General features: G+C 43.4%; 1 long non-coding RNA gene across 1 annotated transcript; it reads left to right on the forward strand.

Moving 5' to 3' along the window:
* The first annotated feature begins 4 nt into the window (after positions 1–4).
* On the forward strand, positions 5–21,412 carry LOC140896557 (uncharacterized). The gene is made up of 3 exons (XR_012154574.1): positions 5–933; positions 3,549–3,614; positions 20,768–21,412. It is a non-coding gene; the product is annotated as an uncharacterized lncRNA (long non-coding RNA).
* The last annotated feature ends 480 nt before the right edge of the window (positions 21,413–21,892 follow it).

The following is a 21,892-nucleotide window of genomic DNA, read 5'->3' on the forward strand; positions in this document are numbered from 1 at the left end:
AGCCCCGGGGCCCTGGGTGGGAGCTCGGCGCCCCTCTGGCCTTATCCCCTCTCTGCCTCTCCGCCTTGGCTTGTCCTGCCGGTAGATTGTCCGTCTGTCTGTCTGGCCTGGCCCGTGCACTCTCATTGTCTGTGCCCGGTCTATCTGGCCTTGTCCCGAGACCCTCCGTCTGTCTGTCCCCCCGTCTGTCCGTCCTGCCCCGAGACCCTCCGTCTGTCTGTCCCCCCGTCTGTCCGTCCTGCCCCGAGACCCTCCGTCTGTCCATCCTGCCCCTAGACCCTCCATCTGTCCATCCCCCCGTCTGTCTGTCCTGCACCGAGACCCTCCGTGTGTCCGTCGCCCTGTCTGTCCCCCCTGCCCCAGACCCTCTGTCTGTCTGTCCCCCCATCTGTCCGTCCTGGCGGAGACCCTCCGTCTGTCTGTCTGTCCCCCCGTCTGTCCTGCCCCAGACCCTCCGTCTGTCCATCCTGCCCCTAGACCCTCCATCTGTCCGTCCCTCCGTATGTCTGTCCTGCCCCGAGACCCTCCGTCTGTCTGCCCCCCTGTCTGTCCGTCCTGCCCCTAGACCCTCCGTCTGTCTGTCCCCCCCTCTGTCTGTCCCTGCTGGTAGATTATCTGTACCCCCTGTCTGTCTGTCTCTGGCTTCCTGTCTGTATGTCACTGGCCCGTAGAGTTTCATTGCATGTTCCTCCATCTGTCTGTGCCTTTGATTCTCGCCATGCCTACTCCTGTCCTGTTGTCCCTCCCTTTGACTTTCCCTCTGTCTGTCCTACAGTCTGACTCTGAAATAGAGGTTTTGCACATTGCTGCATCGTCCCCCAGAACGATAATGTTGTGGCAGGTCACATCCCACCGCAGCGCAGTCTTGCTTCAATAGTTGAGATGCTTCCGTGCATGTCACAAGACGAGAAAGTCTGGACAGTCCTGCAAACGGTAGGGCAGGTAGCAGCCTTGCTGTGCCCCACTCCTCCAGCTTTAGATCTCCGGGTGCCTTACTGATGTGAATGAATTAATCCTCATAACTCCCTGTTATCAGAGCAGAAACTAAGTCATAGAGAATGTGATTCATTTGTTCTTAAAATCTCTGTTATATTAGCACTAGTGTAGCCAGGGCGCAGGCGCTTTAATCATGGTGTCTGTGGTGGAATAGGTGCTGCTCTGTAAACATGTATGAGTGCTGTATGTCAGGGGTTCTCAACTTTTTTCTTTGAGTCGATGCCCCCTCCCTCCCCCCCCAACATGCTATAGAAACTCCACGGCCCACCTGTGCCACAATAACTGGTTTTCTGCATATAAAAGCCAGGGAAGGCGTTAGGGGATAGCAAGCAGGGCAATTGACTGGGGCCCCATGCCACAGGGGCCCCCACAAAGCTACATTGCTCAGGCTTTGGCTTCAGCCCTCAGTGGTGGGGCTCAGGGCCCTAGGCTTCAGCAGCATGCGGTGGGGCTTCAACTTTCTACCCTGGGGCAGAGCGAGTCTAATGCTGGTCCTGCTTGGTGGCCCCCCTGAAACCTGCTCATGGCCCCCCAGGGGGCCCCGGACCCCTGGTTGAGAAGCACTGCTGTATGTTGATTGCGGGTATTTACTATGTGAGTATATTGATATAGTTTAGTAGGGAGCTGTAAGGAAAGACAAGCAGGAAGGAAAAAGATGGCTCAAAATAAGCCAGAAAGGTGTAGTTTGGGAGCAACCAGGCTGCAGGAACCAGGAACAGGGACTACACTGGGGTATTTGCAGAAATTAGTAGGGCTGTCGATTAATTGCAGTTAACTCAAGCAATTAACTAAAAAAAATTAATCGCAATTAATCGAACTGTTAAATAATAGACTACCAATTGAAATTTAAAAAATATTTTTGGATGTTTTTCTACATTTTCAAATATATTGATTTCAATTACAGCACAGAATACGAAGTGTGCACCGCTCACTTTATATCATTATTTTTGGTTACTAATATTTGCACTGTAAACATGATAAACAAAAGAAAAAGTATTTTTTAATTCGCCTCATACAAGTACTGTAGCGCAATCTCTTTATCGTGAAAGTACAACTTACAAATGTAGATTTTTTTTGTTACATAACTGCACTCAAAACAATGCAAAACTTTAGAGCCTATAAGTCCACTCAGTCCTACTTCTTGTTCAGCCAATCGCTAAGACAAACAATTTTGTTTACATTTACAGGAGATAATGCTGCCCACTTCTTATTTACAATGTCACCATAAAGTGATAACAAGCGTTTGCATGGGACTTTTGTAGCCGGCACTGCAAGGTATTTACTTGCCAGATATGCTAAACATTTGTACACCCCTTCATGCTTTGGCCACCATTCCAGAGGACGTGCTTCCATGCAGATGACGCTTGTTAAAAAAATAATATGTTAATTAAATTTGGACTGAACTCCTTGGGGGAGAATTGTATGTCTCTGGCTCTGTTTTACCTGCATTCTGCCATATATTTCATGTTATAGTAGTCTTGGATGATGACTTAGCACCTGTTCAATTTAAGAACGCTTTCACTGCAGACTTGACAAAACACAAAGAAGGTACCAATGTGAGATTTCTAAAGATAGCTACAGCACTCAATCCAAGGTTTAAGAATCTGAAGTGCCCTCCAAAATCTGAGAGGGATGAGGTGTGGAGCATGCTTTCAGAAGTCTTAGAAGAGCAACACTCAGATGTGGAAACTACAGAACCTGAACCACCAAAAAAGAAGATCAACCTCCTGGTGGCATCTGACTCAGATGACGAAAATGAACATGCGTTGGTCCGCACTGCTTTCGATTGTTATTGAACAGAACTCATCATCAGCATGGACGCATGTCTTCTGGAATGGTGGTTGAAGCATGAAGGGACATATGAATCCTTAGCACATCTGGCATATAAATATCTTGTGACACCAGCTACAAAAGTGCCATGAGAACACCTGTTCTTGCTTTCAGGTGACGTTGTGAACAAGAAGCGGGCAGCATTATCTCCTGCAAATGTAAACAAACTTGTTTGTCTGAGCGATTGGCTGAAGAAGAAATAGGACTGAATGGACTTGTTGGCTCTGAAGTTTTACATTGTTTTATTTTTGAATGCAGTTATATTTTTGTACATAATTCTACATTTGTAAGTTCAACTTTCACAATAAAGAGTTTGCACTACAGTACTGTTATTAGGTGAACAGAAAAATACTATATCTTTTGTTTTTTATAGTGCAAATATTTGTAATCAAAAATAAATATAAAGTGAGCACTGTATACTTTGTATTCTGTGTTATAATTGAAATCAATATATTTGAAAATGTAGAAAACATCCAAAAATATTTAAAATAGATGGTATTCTATTATTGTTTAACGTTGCGATTAATCGCGATTAATTTTTTTAATCACTTGACAGCCCTAGAAATTAGGCCTGCAAAGGTTATCATCAGGGTAGGTAAGACTTTAGGTAAGGCAGGTATGTACATAGACTGTTGTTTTAAAAAAACCTTTTTCTCTAAATGCTTTGTTTCTAATGCAAAATAAACAATACTTTGTTAAGAAGGCTGTTTTGTCACTGTCAGAGACTCCTGAAGCATTGGTGCCTGAATTCACTTGGATCTGCTGGATAACAACAATTGATGCATAAGGTACTGTAACTCAGGGCCCAGCCTAGGAGTAGGGGAATCGTGGGATTCCACCCCGGAATAAGTAAAGGTATGAAGCTCAATACCAGGAGGGGGTATGCTCAGGCCTAGTTTACACTAAAAATTATGTTGGTTTAACTACGTCAGTCTGGGATGTGAAAAATCCACACCCCTGAGTGGCATTGTTAAGCCAACCTAAGTAAGTAAGACAGAGCTAGGTTGATGGAAGAATTCTTCCATCAACCTAGCTACTACCTTTTGGGGAGGTGGATTACATAGGCCAATGGAGAACCCCTCCCCTCAGCGTAAGTAGTGTCTGCACTGAAGCAGTGTAGCTGTACCGCTGTAGTGTTTTAAGTGTAGACAAGACCTCAGAGAGGCCACAAAGGGGACAGAGGTGCAGCCAGACCTGTAACCATGACAGTGTCATTTAACGCTGCTCAGAGCAGGTCTACATAAAATGGTTTAAAATGTCGGCGGTTGCTGTTGCCTGATCTATATTAGGGTCTTGGGCTGCAGGGCTAAAAATTGCTGTGTAGACATTTGGGTGTGGGCTGGAGCCCGAGCCTGAACATCTACATGGCAGTTTTTTAGCCCTAGGAGCCCAAGCCACATGTGCCGGAATCAGCTGACCCGGGCCAGCTGTGGGTTTTTTAGCCCCGTGTAAAGATACCCCATATGGTTAAACGCTTTGCTTGATCGCAGTGCTCAGCTTTTTGCAGGGTTGAGCCTTGAGTCCTTCTGATGAGACTGCCCTGTTACCAGACCTAGAGAGTTCTATCCCAAGAACCAACTCCAAAAATGCTGTATCAGATAGTCACAAAAATTAAGAAACATAAAAGGCAGAAGCAATTTCTCAAGTAACCAGGTCCCAGGCTATTGTTGGTAACACTGGTTGTGACTAGCACCTAGAATTGCACCCAGAAGCAGAGAGAGCCCATGAACAGAATAGAACTCAGGTGTGATATGCTCACAGTGCCCCAGGTCCCTTCACTCAGAAGGCAGGTAGCAACACTCAGCAACAGATTTAGCTTCAGGGTTCAGCAAAAAGGCAACTTAATCTCTTTCTGAAAGGTATGTGAAATGCTGTACCAAACTTGCCAAACTGGTACCTGTTGTACTGCATTTTTTAAAATACCTTCAGGGCATGACTGAATCTTAGTATGTGTGTGTACATACCTAACCAAGTGGGCCCGAATTGACCCTTATTGGGGACTGGTTTCAGAGTAACAGCCATGTTAGTCTGTATTTGCAAAAAGAAAAGGAGTACTTGTGGCACCTTAGAGACTAACCAATTTATTTGAGCATAAGCTTTCGTGATGCATCCGATGAAGTGAGCTGTAGCTCACGAAAGCTTATGCTCAAATAAATGTGTTAGTCTCCAAGGTGCCACAAGTACTCCTTTTCTTTTTGTGAATACAGACTAACACGGCTGCTACTCTGAAACCTGTCGAAGTGAGTCCAAGTCTAGATCTGGGTTCTATTCCTGGCTCTGCCACTGGACTGCTCAAATAAATTGGTTAGTCTCTAAGGTGCCACAAGTACTCCTTTTCTTATTGGGGACTGTGGGCACTAATATACTGCAAACAGTACAAATTAATCAGAATAAATAAATGTATTTGCTGCAATTTTTTAAATGTTATGTCCCACATGGGAATACATACTGCTCAAATGAAAACATAGATTTAAAAATCCTCAGATGTCTATTAATTACCAGTTGTGTCTATGGATGGTATATAGGCTTTAGAAGGCTATGAAGGGGCACCATTCTGCCCTCAGCTATGCCCTTGCAACTCTATCCACTTGAAGGGGCTGATGATATAGGTGCAGCAGATTAGAAGCTGGCCCAAGATACATTGTTTTAATTATTTGTCAATTGTCTTAGAAGTTTTATTCTAATGTAACTAAAAGGGGACACTAAATTCAACAGAATGACTCAGTGAGAAGAGATTAAAAGGACTGGGACTGCTCAGTTTAGAAGTGAGACGACTAAGGGAATATATAAATCATTAGTGGTGTAGAGAATGTGAATCAGGAAGTGTTATTTATCCCTTCACATAACACGAGAACCAGAGCAATTAAATTAATAGCCAAAAGGTTTAAAACAAACAAAAGGAAGTATTTCTTCACACAATGCAGTCAACCTGTAGAACTCGTTGCCAGGGGATATTGTGAAGGCCAAAAGCATAACTGGGTTCAAAAAAGAATTAGATAATTTAATGGAAGATAGGTTCATTGATGGCTATTAGCCAAGATGGTCAGGGATGCAGTGACATGCTTTGGGTGTCCCTAAACCTCTGAATGCCAGAAACTGGGAGAGGATGACAGGATGGATCACTCCATAATTGCCATGTTCCGTTTATTCTGTCCTTTCCCTCCACTCTTTGCTTTGTTTGTTACCTCTTTGTCATGTCTAATGTAGGCCCCAACCCTCCTCCTTGAGGTAGGGTCCTGTCTACCATCTGTCTGTTAAGTACCTACAGTACTATGTTGGTGTAGGAATAATGATGAATATTGTAGACCCAGAAAAGATCTAAATGCAACAGAACAAATCTCCTATATATGTTATACCCTCTGAACAAGTGCAGTGATATTTGATTTCAATTTACTCTGTTATATAAGCATCTTTACTCTCTGGCATCATCATGTCCTAGATTTTTTTCACCTTTGCTGTTTGAGATTGATAGATTAAGACTACCTGAATGGCTTCAAATGTCTTTGAATTGTAATTAGTTGCAGTTGCAGGGATTTTACCAGAGCTCTTTGAAATCACTCTTGAAAAATACATTTGGTGCTGATGTCAGAATCAAAAGCCTTAGGGAAAGCTTCTCACAGACGTTTAGTATCTTCAGAATTTACTAAAGAGGTGGGCTGCAATATTTAGGGTAGGTATTGAGACTGGTGTATTATATTATTCAGACTTTAGGATCGAGAATCAATCATTGGTAAGATCTAATGGGTTCTAGTTTGACAAATTGAAAGCGGAAAAGTTGAAACACTCTTGTTATTTATGTTGAAGTTTGAACTGCCCAGAGCCATGTGTGCTGCCAGACAGTTATTATAACTTATACAAACTTCACAGAAAAGAATTTGAAAGCCTGATTCTAATCACAAGTAGTGCAGTGTAAATCCTTAAATAACTGGATTTACTCCAGATTTATACTGCTGTAACTGTGATTAGAATTGGGCCCTACATCTTTTCAATGATATATCAGAATTTGCTTTTGGCAGAGACAAAATAACTTGCACTTATCTACAGTTTCCTTAGATACTCCTGTGAAGAAGAAAATCAATAAGAATTTGGGTATGAAATTAGAAGAAAGAATATTAAAATTAATCCCCCTGTATTTCAGAGGAGTGAGAGGGTTAAAACGACAATTCCAGTTGGTTCTCAGGTTTATGGGTGGTCAACTTTCTTTATTCAACTGATCTTTTAAAATTGCTTTTTAGTGGACAATCTTGGTTTGTTTCCATGGGGAATCCCTAGAACACACTGTACGCAACTCTGAATCAAAACAGTGGGGACAGGGTACCAAACATTTGGCAAACTAAACATTTTGAGAACCACGCCCAGCTTGAGGGGGAAAAAAAATGCTAATGCTGAGCTGGTGGTGTACTTTCCATGGCAACACCTTCCAAATGGGGGGATCCACAAATAAACATATAACAAAACAACATAAAGAAACCAAAGAAATGGTGGCTTTGCTTCAACCACTTGGATTGAATGTTAACAGAGAAGTCCAGAATGGGTTGATCTCTTTTTATGGCTCATAAATGTCTAGATTTGCTGGGTGATAGCATTGATTACTTGGCTATGTTCCGTCCCGACAATGTGTTGAAAAGTTTTGTTGAGTTTATGTCAGTTTTGGATTATGTTGCAGGCCAGTTTATTGATGTAAACAGTCTAATGCCTTTACTTTTATCAAATGGTATGTAACGAGTTCTGTAAGCTTGTTAGGAAAGCAGCAGCGGATTGTTAAAGGTTGAGCTTCTCTTTGCTTCCGAAGTGTGTGGTTAAGATAGGAACCTGATAAAAAGCAGGTAATTCCAGCTGGCAGGGTAAAGCTAATATGGACTTAATCTTCACTACAGATACACTGTTACTGAAATCTTCCACTCTTTATCAAGCAGGCTCAAAAACTTGGGGAGGTTTTGGAGCTTGGACTAACACTAGCATGGGTCATTCAACATGTCTTCATAGGTGACTAGTAAAGAAGTTTATTTGTTAATTTATTTTGACTGAGAAGAAATAAAAAGCACCTGCTCACAAGCTCTGGGTGCCCTGCCAATTACAAAAACACAATACAGTGCCATCAGCTGAGCTTTCTCCTCCAGCCGCAGCACCTACTCAAACACTGCCCTCCACCCCGTACAGTGGCCAATACCTGAATTCACCTAGTCTAGACGTGATAAATCGACCCCCGAGCACTCTCCCATCGACTCCTGTACTCTAGCTCCGTGAGAGGTGCAAGCGGAGTCGATGGGGGAGCGGCAGCAGTCGACTCACCGCAGTGAAGACACCAGGGTAAGTTGATCTAAGTATGTCGACTTCAGCTACGTTATTCACATAGCTGAAGTTACGTAACTTAGATCGATCCCCGCCCTTACTGTAGACCAGGGCTAACACATACTTCGGAACATGCTACATATAGTAAATCAATTCACTTAAACTCTTTGAAGACCTAATAATTGATAAGGTCTGATCTTTCTGATTTTAAAATGAACACACCATCACTCTTCTTCAAACAAATGAACAATGCCTTAATCTTTTTTTTAATATATGTTTTTAAATGGAATAAGTCAAGCTTCCTGAACAGTCCTGCAATACAGTAGAAATAAAACTAGCAGGGTAGCAAGTACAAAACTTTTAAACAGACTGTCATCTTGTGCTAAGAAAACATCTAAAAAAGTCAGAAAAGGGAAAAATACTGTCATCTGACTAATTCAAACTGTGCACTAGAAATAAATTACTAGATTTTTTTGTGGATCTTTTTCTACATTAACAAGGTCTGGCGCTAAGCTAGGCTCTGGAGAGAGAAAGTATGCATTTTTTCCAGATTAAAAAGTAAAAGACGTTTTTCAATGCTGGTGAAAGACCTATAGTTACAAGTTGTGCCACTTGTTGAGTGACTTATTCTGTCTGTTCTGAGAGGATTTAGTGCAGCTTTATTCACTGAAGTTTTCAGAACACAATGAACCAACTTTACATTTTCTGTTCTGTGGAGGACAAAGCAAGGAATTGGCTGAAATTAATTCAAATTCATTAGGGTAACATGGCACTTTACATCCTTGTAAAATTATATTATGAATTAATATGGAATTGCTGAGTGACAAAGAGTCTTGCATGTTGTATGTTACATAAGGATTCCATGCTCTGGAAGATTTATACAATACAATAATGCATCACTGCATTTGGAGACCAATCTCACAATAACTGGCTTATTGAAATGCCAAGCAATCAATGGCAGAATATTTATTTTGTGGTTTCAGAGTAGCAGCCGTGTTAGTCTGTATTCGCTAAAAGAAAAGGAGTACTAGTGGCACCTTAGAGACTAACCAATGAGCTCATGCTCAAATAAATTGGTTAGTCTCTAAGGTGCCACTAGTACTCCTTTTCTTATTTTGTGGTGTTACCTGCCAAAATGCATTTATGAATGAGGAACTATTAAAGTCTGCATTCTGCTTTGTTTTCTGCCACCCAGGTAAAATAAGGCTGTTTGGTCATTACGCAGGTGAATATAAAGAGTACTGTTTGATGATTCAATTGAACAAAGTATCACCTTTCTCTATATTCAAACAGGGCCAAAATTGCACTTTTTGAGAAAACTCAACAAAACTAATACATTTACAGAAATGAAAAAAGTATTCTGGATGAAATGCACTTTCTATGTGTAGGGTTTTATTATTTGTTATTACCCTGTGACATGATCTGCATACAAGTGATTAGACGTGCCTACCTCATGAGGAGCCCAGCCGCAAGTCATTTGTAGATATGTTAATAGTATTGTATACCACTAAACCCCTTGTGTCACCCAATCTTATTTTGCATTTTAGTAAGGAATTTAATGTGGATCTTCTATACAGCCCATTTGGGGGCTTTGTGTATTTCTATCAAATTAATAATTTCAGTGTTTAATCTGTATAAGCCTGATCCAGAGCTCTTTGAAGTCAATGGGAATCTTTCCATTTACTTTGATGGGCTTTGGATCAGGCCCTAAAAGTGGTTTCAGTTACATTTACAAATATGGCTTTCATGGAAATCAGTCAGAGCATCAGATAGAAAAAATACTGCTTTTGCACCCTGTGCATGGTTACAATTTAGAATCATAACCAGACCAATGACACCCATTGGCTCTCACTGCACAAATACTGAAGAATGATGTTTTAATCTCACACAACCAGGAGTCAAGGAAATAGTCTAGATATCATCAGGCTTTTCCATCTCCAGTTTCTCTCATTCTGTTATCTTTTGAAATTCTACTTTTGTTTTTTTGCAATCTCTTTTCAAGGTCTCAAGTTCCCTGTGTTGGTCTCTACTGCTGTATTAGAAAGACAGTGAGAGCAAAACTTATTATTCTTATTGTCTGTGCCCCTCTTTGATAGCCCTCACTGTTGCTAACTCATACAGGTGTTCAGGGCACTATTTTAATCAAAATGAAATATACTCACATGCAGCATTCCTGTTTATCTGAGTGCAGGTGACCATGCTGCAGGGTCTTGCTGGCACCAATCGCTGCCCCCGAATAGTTTTCAGCTGCTTGCATAAATGTGCCAGACTAATTACCTTTATGCTGTTCATTAGTACAATCCTGGCACCTTGGTCAGACTTACAGCCAAAACAGCTTTCAAGAGCCTGGCAACCTATCAACACAAAGCAGAGATAAAAAGCTATGCAAGTACAGCTTTAAGATAACCAAGTGATCTCCGATCCTTTTTATAAGCCATTCTAACTGCATGGTACACACCTTTCTTTAGGGGGAAAAGAGACAACCACCCCGAACAAACAGTTAAATTTCAACAGCTCCCTGGTCTGGCTTCCTCATTGGTTGTAAAAAAAAATTTGGGGGGGGCAGGGCTAGTTGATGATTATTCTGCATGTGCTTTTCATGCCTCTTTTTTTGTCTGGCTCTGCAAACACTGCAGATTTGGAGAAATCATTCTTGTCATATGGAAGGAAAGGTTTCTTATTCATAAATATTACAATTGCTTCAAAAATCTTCATGTTCTATTACTTTTGTGGTGTTAAATTGATCTTAATTTTGTTTTTATAAAAATCACAAACATGACAATTGCTTGTTACTCAAGCTGAGCAATTTAGAGAAGGCAGCTGGGGCAGGGGAGATATAAAGCCCTTGCAGGAGAACAGATGGAGAAAATATTTTAATACAACATGCCATGCAGTGCAATCTGATGCATTTCAAAGGCTATGAATTTGTTCTTTAGAATTATCTCGATAAGACATCCCAGGAGAGGAGTAGTTTTGTAGTATCTAGGGACAAGGATGAACTTTCCCAGAATCAAGGAAATCTCCCTCACTGTCCTTTTCATAATGACAGGTTTCAGAGGAACAGCCGTGTTAGTCTGTATTCGCAAAAAGAAAAGGAGTACTTGTGGCACCTTAGAGACTAACCAATTTATTTGAGCATGAGCTTTCGTGAGCTACAGCTCACTTCATCAGATGTTTACCGTGGAAACTGCAGCAGACTTTATATACACACAGAAATCATGAAACAATACCTCCTCCCACCCCACTGTCCTGCTGGTAATAGCTTATCTAAAGTGATCAACAGGTGGGCCATTTCCAGCACAAATCCAGGTTTTCTCACCCTCCACCCCCCCACACAAATTCACTCTCCTGCTGGTGCTAGCCCATCACTTTAGATAAGCTATTACCAGCAGGACAGTGGGGTGGGAGGAGGTATTGTTTCATGATTTCTGTGTGTATATAAAGTCTGCTGCAGTTTCCACGGTAAACATCTGATGAAGTGAGCTGTAGCTCACGAAAGCTCATGCTCAAATAAATTGGTTAGTCTCTAAGGTGCCACAAGTACTCCTTTTCTTTTTGTCCTTTTCATGACAGTTCAACCACTGTATCAGCCAGGCAGTACTGTTTTCATTTGGGGACAGATTTAGGATTTTTCCATCCTGTATTTTTAGGAATAAAAGCACAAACATTCTATTCCCTATTTGCAAAAAGAAAAGGAGGACTTGTGGCACCTTAGAGACTAACCAATTTATTAGAGTTTTTTATTAGAGACTAATAAATTGGTTAGTCTCTAAGGTGCCACAAGTCCTCCTTTTCTTTTTGCGAATACAGACTAACACGGCTGTTACTCTGAAACCTATTCCCTATTTGTATTCTTTCACATATTTTTTCCAAGAACTCTATTGCTTTATATGACATGACTGTATGTAAATCCCTTCCTTTCATTTCTTCATTTCCCCCTCACAATGCTCAATATTATGACATGGCACTTGGCTTCGGAATCTCTCTGGTGGTACTGATACAACAAGTAGCTTCTGGAGCAGGGTTTCATTCAGGCTAGGTATGCAATCTTGGGCAAGCGTTTCACTTGGTAATGGCTATTCATAATGTTATAAAGTAGCAACCAGGCCTGGATAAAGTGAAGCTATTAGAAACTGAACCCCCTAAATGCCTGATGGCACCTTTCATAGTTCTCAAACAAGTGCTTACAGAAATTACATGGTTATGTGCGTATTGTAGGGAGAGTTTCAGGAAGAATGTATTTATAACTGTGTTTAAGGAAGAGGAAAGTTATTTTCTGAGGAAAGTTCCTCAGGGTAAAATAGAGTCATTTATGAATTGGTAGCAACTGTAAGATGTTGATTAAATTGTGAGGTCAAATGTGTGTTGCTTTATTTTGATCTTAGCCCTCAATCCTCCCTATGTTGCTGTATGTTAGAGTCTAATTAGAGGAAGAATGAAGAGGACCTATGTAGGAGACAATAGTCCCTGAGTTCTACCACACTGTACTGCCCCCTCAATTTGTCGATGTGTGAAACTAAAATACCAAATAAACTAAAGTGTCAGTCTTCATCTAATGTAACTTTTTCCCCACAATAGGACCTAACCAATAGGTCAGAGAGCCAATGACTGGCATGGTTCAGGTCAGATCCTCAGCTACTGAAAAATCAACATAATTCCACTGAAGTCCATTGAACATAGCTCCATTGAGGTAGATCTGGCATTTTGTATGGCTGTATAACACAAATGGCCGTGCAGTTTGGATGTTTTGCAAAATCCTATATGTTAGTATCTACTTCTAAGCTTAGAGCTGCCCCCCAAAATGTCCTTGGCTGCAAGACCTGGTCAACAAAGCTTTGGAGCCAAAGCAAGCTTATTTTTGGCTTCAGCCAAATATGGCTTTGGTTAAGTGCACCAGAGTTTCCAATTTATGCTTCCTGCAGTGAGTCTAGTTTAGCAAGTGGGTTTAAAAATATTTGCTGATCTGTCTTTTCAGAGGCTTCTCATTCCAATACCATATTTTAATCTCTTTCCCAATTAATGAGTTAGATTAATTAATGTCTTCAAAGCACTTTGAAGATGGAAAATGCTACATAAGGACTCTTACTATTAATAATTTAAACAAACTTTCTCTACAAAAAGGAATATTAGCAAAAATAATAAACACACATCTGACCTACTTTTTCTTATGTTTGTTTGCAAACTCCATGCAGTTTTAATCCCACAAAACAATTGCTTCAATTAGCACCAGCAGGAGAGTGAATTTGTGCGGGGGGGTGGAGGGTGAGAAAACCTGGATTTGTGCTGGAAATGGCCCACCTGTTGATCACTTTAGATAAGCTATTACCAGCAGGACAGTGGGGTGGGAGGAGGTATTGTTTCATGATTTCTGTGTGTATATAAAGTCTGCTGCAGTTTCCACGGTAAACATCTGATGAAGTGAGCTGTAGCTCACGAAAGCTCATGCTCAAATAAATTGGTTAGTCTCTAAGGTGCCACAAGTACTCCTTTTCTTTTTGCGAATACAGACTAACAGGCTGTTCCTCTGAAACCTGTCAATTAGTACTGTCCACTCATTATTTTATGATTAGTCTCACAAGATTTGGGGTTCTCTTTAAAGCTCCCTCCCCGCTCGAAGTCAGGGGACTACATGAAAATCTCAGCATTAATTTAAATAGAAAGTAAGTTTCTAGCCTTTATGGTTGTAAAATAAAGCTTGGAAAATATGACCACCCCCTGCCCGCGACTCAAAAACAAAAGGCAGATGAAAAGTACTCATAATGTACTGATAACCAGCTCTTGATTTTTAGGGGCTGACTCACAATTTTTGAATGCTTGGGCTCAGTAATATTTGTTCAATGCCCATTTTTCCCCGTAAACACTGAGGAACTGTATGCTAGGTCAGGCCAATAGCTTACCTATGACAATGCAGATGTAATAGGAACGGCCAAAATCTGCTCTTATTTACCCGAGTGTAAATTTGTAGTATCTTCACTGACATCCACCGAGTGCAAGTGAGAGAAAAATTTGGTTTATATATTTTGAAGCATAGAAATTCATCACAGGAAAATGGAAGTGAGGAATTATGAACTTTCAGACCTAAAAAAAATATTTTTTAATTCACTAAAAGTAAACGTGAAGCATTTTTTAATGTTCTTTTTAAAATCTGTTGAAGCACCTCCTACTCAGTCTGGCTTCAGGCTAACTGATGCCTCAGTTTCCCCCACTCAGGTCGGATCCCTTGACCTTCCCAGGAAGGATACACTCCCATGCTCAAATTTCCTTCCAGGCACAATTTTATTCTTCTAAACATAAAACTTTGGCAAAACCATCAAAACCGAAATTGTTCTTCTGCCCACCACAGGTTATAGATCCCAGGGACTTTTCCCTTTGCCTCTCTCAAGGCTGAAAGAAAACACCCTTCCTTTCAGTCACAGAATCATAGAATATCAGGGTTGGAAGGGACCTCAGGAGGTCATCTAGTCCAACCCTCTGCTCAAAGCAGGACCAATCCCCAATTAAATCATCCCAGCCAGGGCTTTGTCAAGCCTGACCTTAAAAACTTCAAAGGAAGGAGATTCCACCCCCTCCCTAGGTAACGCATTCCAGTGCTTCACCATCCTCCTAGTGAAAAAGTTTTTCCTAATATCCAACCTAAACCTCCCCCACTGCAACTTGAGACCATTACTCCTTGTTCTGTCATCTGCTGCCACTGAGAACAGTCTAGAGCCATCCTCTTTGGAACCCCCTTTCAGGTAGTTGAAAGCAGCTATCAAATCCCCCCTCATTCTTCTCTTCCGCAAACTAAACAATCCCAGTTCCCTCAGCCTCTCCTCATAAGTCAAGTGTTCCAGTCCCCAAATCATTTTTGTTGCCCTCTGCTGGACGCTTTCCAGTTTTTCCACAGCCTTCTTGTAGTGTGGGGCCCAAAACTGGACACAGTACTCCAGATGAGGCCTCACCAATGTCGAATAGAGGGGAAGGATCATGTCCCTTGATCTGCTGGCAGTGCCCCTACATATACATCCCAAAGCGCCATTGGCCTTCTTGGCAACAAGGGCACACTGTTGACTCATATCCAGCTTCTCGTCCACTGTAACCCCTAGGTTCTTTACTGCAGAACTGCTGTCGAGCCATTCGGTCCCTAGCCTGTAGCGGTGCATGGGATTCTTCCGTTGTAAGTGCAGGACTCTGCCCTTGTCCTTGTTGAACCTCATCAGATTTCTTTTGGCCCAATCCTCTAATTTGTCTAGGTCCCTCTGTATCGTATCCCTACCCTCCAGCGTATCTACCTCTCCTCCCAGTTTAGTGTCATCTGCAAACTTGCTGAGGGTGCAGTTCACACCATCCTCCAGATCATTAATGAAGATATTGAACAAAACCAGCCCCAGGACTGACCCTTGGGGCACTCCGCTTGATACCGGCTGCCAACTAGACATGGAGCCATTGATCACTACCCGTTGATAGTGATCAACTATTGATCACTAGCCCGACAATCTAGCCAGCTTTCTATCCACCTTATAGTCCATTCATCCAGCCCATACTTCTTTAACTTGCTGGCAAGAATACTGTGGGAGACCGTGTCAAAAGCTGCATCAGGGCCTAGTACAGGAGCCCATTTCCCCTCCCCAACTCCTCTCAGCTGATAGCCCTCTGTTCTTTACAGGGATCACCTGACACACACCCTCCCCCTTCCCAGCTGGGTCTGATCACTGAAAAGGACTGAATTGACCCACCCCCTTAAAGGTGCAGATCACCTTGTTACAAATTCACTTATAACAAATGTGGTTTTGAATAGGAAATGTCTTTCCTTGCTGAAACTGGTTTTTGTTCATCATGCACATGTACTTCAATTTGTTATTGTAGGGTTCCTCATCATGAATGCAAAGCTGAAGGTGTTGGTTTTATGCCCTTTACTCTCATTTGCTTTTGTGTTCTACTGAAGTTGATTTATCTGTGGTATTTTTCTTTCTAAAACCTACTGCTTAGGGTGAGTTGTCTGCAGGGGTGAAAGTAATTTAAAGGACTTACTGGTATGCCGAAGTCCTGGGCAAGGGGGCGGGGCCTCAACCGGAAGGGGTGGGGCCTTTAAATCCCCAGGGCCTTTAAATCGAGATTTAAAGGGCCTGGGGCTGCGGTAGCAGTGGCTGGGAGCCCCGGGCTCTTTAAATCACCGCCGGAACCCCATGGTAGCGGTAGCGGCCGGGAGCCCCGGGGCTCGGGCAACGATTTAAAGGGCCCGGGGCTGGGAGAGTCCCAGGCTCCTGGCCGCCGCCGTGACCCCAGGGCTCTGGCAGTGATTTAAAGGGCCCGGGGCTCCACTGTGGTAGCAGCTTCCGGAGCCCTGGGCCCTCTAAATTGCCGCCAGAGCCCCGGACCGCCACCGCTACCACGGGGCTCCAGCAGTGGGGCTCTGGCGGCGATTTAAAAGGCCTAGGGCTCTGGCCACTGCCGGGAGCTCTGGGACCTTTAAATTGCCGGCTTGGGGAAGCTGGCCCCTGCCGGTATGGTTGACTATGTACCACCAGACCGGCTTACTTTCACCTCTGGTTGTCTGTTAATACATTGCTTCACTACCCCTTAGCCGCTAGCCTGGAATCAAGGTGCCTACAGGCCACATGAAGTCAATGAGAGTTCTGCCTCCAAAAGGATGGCAAGATCAGGCCTTTAAGCATGCTCACAGTTATGAGTGTTTGAATGCCTGCTGTGTCCCTGAATTGTGCGCAATGGAGACACACTCTTTCTCTTCATGGAAAACTGAAAATCTGTTGTCGTCACTGTCAATTTCACTTTTTCTGGGTGTACTTTTCAGATTGCATCGGGCAAAGCTGATGCAATTAATTAAATATTTGCTTTCTTTCAACATACAACAGGGTAGTGCCATTATGTAAGCCCCGGCCAGCTCCAAACCCATGATATTAGTCAGAGGAAAATAGTGCCCGAATTAGGATTCCACTGGTTTGGAATTGTCCCACTTGGTTTTGGACTGAGAGAGGAAGAAATGTTACGAATATTCTTCTTCATGTACCAGGACTTGGAAACAACAGGTGCCCACCCACAGACCATACCAGCACCTCTCTGAAGCTACTGTCTTTTTCTCACAAGCTCAGCTTTCATTCAGAAAAGAAGATTCAAGCTGTTATGGTCGCAAAGAAAACCTCAAAATAAATGAACTGAGGGCTTGTCTACACTTGAAACGTGACAGCAGTGTAGACCTGGCCTGAGTGTAACAGATACAGAGATGAGTCTGCGGAGAGTCTGGAACAATAGCTCTGCAAGGGCTGAACTGCCCCATTGATATCAACGAGGTGTTAACTCAGATGCTCAGTGGTTATAATTTGAAAGTCAACATCATTGGCTATTTAATTATGCATGAAAGAGAAGAGAGGGTGAGTCACAGATGTGCACAGTTTACTCTGAGTCTCATTTCCATGCCATAAGTGGGTGATGTTGGGGAGGTGCCAACACTCTTTTTCCCTCAGTCAAGAAGGAACCAAACCCAGGAACCCGGGAAAAGCCCAGTGAAACCAAGCAGCACCGACAATTACATTCAGTATATTTGCACAACCTACTGTGAGCCATGTCTCATTAAGGTGATTCTCATGAGTGGAGCTTTCTTGTTCAGTGTGATCCCTGCCATGCAGAGACGACCTGTACCTGCCAATAATGTTGGGGCAGAGTGAGGGCAATGGCTTCAGCAGATGTTACTGAGCATGCTCAGTCTGTGTGAACATGCTCAGTATAAGCCAAGCTGCAACTCTGGGGGAGCACGTGATCTGCCATCATTATTACAGACTGAATTAGTTCTGTTAAAGTAATCCTACTCAATTAGTCCTATTAAAGTAATCCTGAGTCTTCAACTTTCCTACAGAGAGCTGGCAAAGGATGATATAAATTTCATTGTTCACAGCTGTTTCTCTCAGGCCTTGATCCTGCTTGGCATGCAATTGTGAGGGCAAAGATGTTGCACTCCAAACAAGCAGGAGTGGAAGCTAGATGCTGGCACAAGGAAGGGTAACCATGATGCTTAGGTTGTGTCTACACTGCCCCAGTTCAGACTCTGGGGGTGTGAACAGAAGTGTGCCCCAAAGTGCTGCATTGTAACTCGCCCATGTGGATGCTGCTTCGAGATTGGATTGACGTAGTCCTGTTTGAAGAGAATTATGTTAACGTGAACTAGCAAGCTTTTAGTTTGGGCTGCAGCATCCATGCGGGGGAATTACAGGAAGCAGTTTGGAGTACATTGCTGTTCACAACCCTGCAGTCCAAACTGTGGGGCGGCATAGACAAGCCCTCAGTCTTCTGCACTGAAGTCTCAAGCCTTCAGCATACCAGTTTCTTTGTAAGTAAGCAGGGTAAAAAGCTGGTGGAAACAAGGGGCATCCAAAGAGTTTAGCATTTCCTTCATTGGCCTCACCACTATTGCCCGGTAAAAGTAACCTCATGACTCACGTCCTTAACTCCCTATACTAACTTCCCATAGAATTCTGAATCAAGCTCAGGGTCTCAATTCTTATCTTCAAGGTGCTCCATGGCCTGTACCCAGGACACCTAAAAGACCATCTAAAACTCTTGGATTAAGATCGCTCCTCTACCACAATGAAACTTTCCAGAATAACAGTACAGCTGGTCTGTGCAAGAGACAGAACTTTCTCCAGGGCCTATGGGCCATCCCAGACTGGAACGAACCCTCCCAGGAACTGACCACCACAATCCTCTCCATCTTCTGCTCCAAATGCTTTTTCTTTAACATTGCCTTCTCTCACATATCTCTAAAAGCAAATAAATCCATACCTAAACGAGACACTCCACTGCACATGATTCTTCCCGCCCCGGCAAGAGGATGAAAGAACAAACAACACATGACAGATGTTGGTCATATTGCTTAATGCATGACTGGAAGTCCCTCAGAATCCATAGTGATATAAGAGCCTACATAGAATAAAACAGCTGCATATGTTAGCAGTGTCCTCATTAACATGGGATCTGATTCCCCTGTGCTCCCTTCATGCTCAAGACATTGTTGATTCAAACTCAGCACTTTAGGGAATAGTTACTCGTGAGCAGTTATTTTAAGGGCACAATATTTTACTGTTAGAAAGACAGTTAAAGTGAATGAAATAGACACTTAAAACAATGATCAGAAGAAAAGAAGCAGTGACTGCTCAAACTTGCTGGGTACATTTTAGATCTTAGGATCATAGAAATGTTGGGCTGGAAGGTGACCTTGAGCAGTCATCAAGTCCCGCCCCTTGTGCTGAGGCAGGATCAAATAAACCTAGATCATCTCTGGCAGGGGTTTGTCCCACCTGCTCTTAAAAACCTCCAGTGATGGAGATTTGACAGCCTTCTTTGGAAGCCTATTCCAGAGTTAAGCTACTCAGAGGGCACATCTTCACTAGCAACCTTAAAGCACTCTTGTAGCTCTGGGGCACTGTCTACATGGGCACTTTATAAGCACTGAAACTTGCAACACTCAGGGGGGTGCTTTTTCACACCCCTGAGCGAGAAAGTTGCAGTGCTGTAAAGTGCCAGCGTAGACAAGCCCTTACAGTTAAAACGTTTTTCCTAATATCGAACCTACATCTCCCTTGCTGCAGATTAAGCCCATGACTTCTTGTTCTGCCTTCAGTGGACATGAGAACTATTGATTCCTGGCCTCTGCATAACAGCCCTTAACGTATTTGGAGACTGTTCTCAGGTCCCCCCTCTGTCTTCTTTTCTCAAAACTAAACATGCCCAGTTTTTTTAACCTTTCCTCATAGGCATAGGTGCTGACCTTCTAGTGTGCCGGGGTGGGGGGGTGCTCTCCCTGGCTCCACCCGAGCTCCCCCACTCCACTCCTTCCCCAAACCCCACCTCCATCCTGCCTCTTCCCGTCCCCGCTATGCCTCTTTCCACCCCGCCCCTGCCCTGCCTCTTCCTGCCCCCGCCCTGAGCACACCCCACCCTTGCTCCTCCCCCTTCCCCACTGCATACCCAGTGCGTCCTGCGCACCGTGGAACAGCAGATCCATGGCAGGGGGGAGAGGCTGGGGGGAGGAGGAGTCACTGATGGGGAGCTGCCAGTGGGTGCTAAGGACCCACCATTTTTTTTACATTTCTCTGGTACCTGAAATCAAGGGGGCTACTCATGGGCAAACAGTTATGCATGTGCATGTTTGCAAGACTGAGGCCTACGAGACTCAATTGCTGCTTAGAGTAAGGCCATGTCTGCACTCCAAACTTTGGTCCATGCAAGTTACGGTAGCGTACAGCTACCAGAGTTTATACATCGCTCATGTGCATGTATATTTGGCCGCTTGCATTTGTGCTGCACATACTGACCAGGAGTGCTTGTATTGTTGCAAAGTGAGGTGCAAAGTCCAGAGTGACACAAGCTGCCATCTGGTGCAATGCCCTTTGGGAACTTTTCATAATGTGTTGTGGAATAGAAATGACTTGGCCAGGCATCTCTGAGAGCCAGCGATCAAGTTCCCAGCATGCAACTTTCTCCATCCCATAATGCCATCCAAGTCCCATAATTTTAATGCCTTTTTTTTTAATTCCACAAACCCTTGCAGCATTTTTCGGTGTCCCCCACCTCTGACACAAGTATGGAGCCTCCAAAGCGCTGTAGTAGCCTCATTAACCATGCAAATCTGGGACACTTGATTATTCTGTCTTTCCAGACCTTCAAGAAGTACCACAACACCAGAGGACACAACAATTTATTGAAGGACAGTTTGTTGAGGGACATAGTGTGACGGACAGACAGACAGTTTCCTGCAACATCCTGGGCAAACCCTATGGAATTAAGATAAACTTTACTGAACTAAATTAAACCTGATTGAATTAGGTTTAATACTTTTCTGATCCATTGTATTAAAAATACAATTGTGTATGTGCTCGTGTGGAATTGTATGTAACTCCTCTAAGAGGAGGAGGATGCTCATGAAATTTCTCTGGTTATTAGCCCCTTTGAAGCCACCCTCTGGAGAGGTGTGCTTATACTAGTTCAAACTGGATTCTCCAGGGACCAACAAACAAAGAAACGACTAATGGATCAGTAGCCTGGCTTTACACAGTCTGAAGGACTTCTTCCTGATCAAGCAAATGGACAGGATGTCTGGTCCGCAGAGGGCCCCAATCCTTAGGGAAAGGTTGGAAGAAATGGGCCTATTGAGGCCCCACAAGACTGTGTGCGCCTGTTCTGAGCTGAAGCTGTGATGAACTTGAGCCCACAAGGAAACCCATTGGGTGGGGTGTTGAAGAACGGCTCCTGCAAGAGCTCATGTTGGGGTTGGGGTGATCTCTGGTAAGCTTATTAGCATGCATGCAGGTTCTTTTATTGTTTTTAATATGTTTTCTCTGCAGTGCTTGTACCCTAAGAATAAAATGGGCTTGCACAGAAAGAGTTGTGTGGTAACTGTAACTGGGCAGTCACACTATTAACCGTCTCTGTAGAGAAAGCAAGCAGGCCTGCTTGGGCAGCCTGTCTCTGCTGAGAATAACACAGCTATGGCAGGGAACCTGCTCAGCCTGGAGATAATCCAGTCAGAAGGGAGAGCAATACATGTCTCCACCCAAGAGAGGTGATGGCCAGGGGAGCCAGAAGCCTGAGAGTGGGTGTTCTTGGTGGACCAGTGAGGGGAAATACCAGTGTAGTTGCCCTGAACTGGGACACATAATGGAAAACAATTCAAGGTTGTTGGTGGCATTCACAGCAGCTGGAAATGGTGAAGCGCCACTTCTGGGCCCAGGAAGCAAGCACTGACTGGTGGGATCCCATTATAATGCAGGTTTGGGACAATGAG

The sequence above is a fragment of the Lepidochelys kempii genome, chromosome 12 (genome assembly GCF_965140265.1).
Source record: "Lepidochelys kempii isolate rLepKem1 chromosome 12, rLepKem1.hap2, whole genome shotgun sequence".
In the NCBI taxonomy this organism is placed as follows: Eukaryota; Metazoa; Chordata; order Testudines; family Cheloniidae; genus Lepidochelys; species Lepidochelys kempii.